Genomic DNA, 3,046 nt, shown 5'->3' with positions numbered 1-3,046 from the left:
CGATGTTTGTAAATTCGATGTGAAAGAGGTGTTCTACGCCAAACCTGCATCTGTGGCAGACAGGTGTCCCTAGCAAGACATTCGCATTGTTTCAGGGGACTTCAATGCGGTATCTGGTTGTGATCGAACTGGCTAGATGTCTGTCGGTCTCCATGGCTGAGGAACTGATTTCAGCAAGAGAGTGGTTTCCTTCTCCAGGACCACTGATCTAAAAAAAAAGACTGGATCGAGCAACCAGTGCTTTGATGTGAAGCACTATTGAAAACTCCGGCGCCATGACAGTGAGACCCAAACAATCAGTGGATGACTTGGGGCGCAGTGGAAAATTGCTGTAGATTTCCCAATGAAGTCTCTGCTTTGCATGAATTAAGGTGAGTTTCTATCCAGAAAGCAGTTTTCAACTATTTTCTAACAAAAATGATAAACTAGAGATATTTTTAGACTAGTCCGTCAGCAATCCGTTTGCAGCTACAATCAGCGTAACAGAAATTTGACTTTGTTCGTTTAACTTGAAAATAATTTATCAAGGTGAAGGCGGCCTAAGGCGATTTTGAACTTCATTTGGTGCCAAAAAGCAGAACAGTCTTATTCAACGTTTGGGGATTTAAATTTTCAAATAACTTTTGGTACGAGTACATCTTCGCACAAAGTTCACAATTAAATCGTGTGCCAAACATTATTGGTATTTGAATCATTACCACCATATAGTGTTAATGAGTTTGGTATGTTTACCTTTAACTTTCCCGCGCATTGGGCCTCAGTGTCATGGCGCCCACTAAGAGCCAATTGGCTTCATAAACCTTACCGCGAAAACAATAGGAAGCTCGATCCAGTCTTTTTTTTTAGATCAATGTCCAGGACCTTGCTATGTCACTGAGACTATGGATTTCTAGCTCCTGGTATGACCGCGCCAATGGCATCGCTGGACATGGTACAGTGATGTGGACAATGTGGCCAAAAAAATTAACTACACACTCGTCACCACTCGTTAGAAGATCCTCCAGAAGTGAAGGGTTTACACTTGATACAGCTCAGGACGCAGAAGACGCTATAGGCCACAGCTGCTAGTCGGGACTGGTAATCGGGATTTCCATCGTTCTCAAGCGAGGAGGACTCGGGCACTGTTGAGATGGGACTAGTAATAGTATATCAGGAACCTTCCATAGAAATTCGATGGCCATTTAACAAATATCTTTTATCCTGCCTACCAAGTCTTGAGAAAGCTGAGCTACAAGCCCTCCTCACAGACGACTGCAGTCCGCTCAGTGGATCATCTTGGAGTTCATGAACGTTTAGGCTGGGTATTGTGAACAGCTGTATAGGTTGACCCTCCAACAACTAACTTGGTGTCGCGATCCCTGTGCCGAATCTACCCATCTCTCTCTCTCTCTCTCTCTCTCTCTCTCTCTCTCTCTCTCTCTCTCTCTCTCTCTCTCTCTCTCTCTCTCTCTCTCTCTCTCTCTCTCTCTCTCACGGGGGTCTCACATATACCTTTCTTAATAAACTCACAAGCCAAGACCTTTCATTACCCCTTTCTCCCAGTTTCAAACCAGGCAGAGGCACTCCGCATGCTCGTCAGCGAGGTACAGAAGCTTATACCAGGGAGTATAGACTGTTATAGTCTAAAACACTATAAAAGAAGAAAGAAAGAAAGAAGAAGCTTATATATGATTCCGCCCCCATAAATAGGGGCGGAGTCATTGGAAAGTGTAGCACGACAGTTTTTGACAACGGAAATGAGGCCTCTACACTACTATGCTAGTAAAAATGCTTTCATATTAAAACCACGGCAAAGAAGAGCGAATCTCAGGTTTATTTTTCGTATGCCTACCCTTTTACTTAACACATCCTTTCATTGTCATGCATAGTTAACAATAGTCATTATTGTTTTATTATATAATTTATGCTTTAGCCTTGGGCATATTCATGCCTCCAAAAGTGTTCCATGACGAATGAGATACAGGAAGTATCTCAGACAGATTCATCTTTTGTTTACAGAATGTGTCTGAATGGTCAAAAGAATATTACGGAAATTTGTATTATGTTACATAATCAGTTTACTTCTTGTGTACGCAAAATTGAATATGAAGGCGTAAAATAATATATTCTATTAAATGTAATTAATATATATTAATAAAAAGTGACATATTCAAAGTATTTAAAGGAGTGTGACGTCCGATATCGATGTCGGTAGACCGAGGAAAAGTATGATGAAAGGCTCTTAGGGTTCGCGCATTTTCAACTGATTTCGGTAGTTTTAAATCGTTTTACTTGTAATTTTAAGATGTTGACAACGAAGAACTTGTATATACTGTTATTTCCTAATGTAATATCTAATATAATCCGAAAATAAAATCAGATTCCTCAACTTAAGCACAATTCTTAGGGTGGAGTCAAGCCTTTGGCAACAGCATAGGAACATTGGCAGAGTTTCTGTTGTGACCGCCGAGGAAAGTGTCGCGAATGAAATTAGTGACTGTTTCTTGTGTCATAAGACACTAGAAACTGTCAGTTTTTTGTCAGCGGAAATAAGGCCTTTAGATTTTCAATATAATTATTTTGTTGCTAATAGACTAGAGCAAGACTGTCTAGTGAAATGTTCACTTCTTTCCCATATTGCCTAGTATTGAGAGAGATTTCTTTGGATCACATTATGGTTATAGATGTAGAATCTAGTCGATGGGCAACTACAATATATATATATATATATATATATATATATATATATATATATATATATATATATATATGTGTGTGTGTGTGTGTGTGTGTGTGTGTGTGTGTGTGTGTGTATCATCATCATCATCAAGGGGCTAACGCCGACGGGGGCGCATAGCCGCATCCACCCTTCGCTTCCAGCCACATGGATCCCTCGAGGCGAGTCTCCAGGCAGGCACACAGCCCATCTCTAATTCCTCGCGACAGGTCTCGTCGAGCTGCCCAAGCCATGATCTCCTAGGTCGTCCCACAGGTCTCCTCCACCCAGGGTTGTCTCGCAGAGAGACAACCTGACGGGCAGGGTCGTCCATAGGAAAGTGAGCTAAGT

The sequence above is a fragment of the Penaeus monodon genome, chromosome 11 (genome assembly GCF_015228065.2).
Source record: "Penaeus monodon isolate SGIC_2016 chromosome 11, NSTDA_Pmon_1, whole genome shotgun sequence".
Lineage (NCBI taxonomy): Eukaryota > Metazoa > Arthropoda > Malacostraca > Decapoda > Penaeidae > Penaeus > Penaeus monodon.
Note: the sequence above shows the minus strand (reverse complement) of the source record.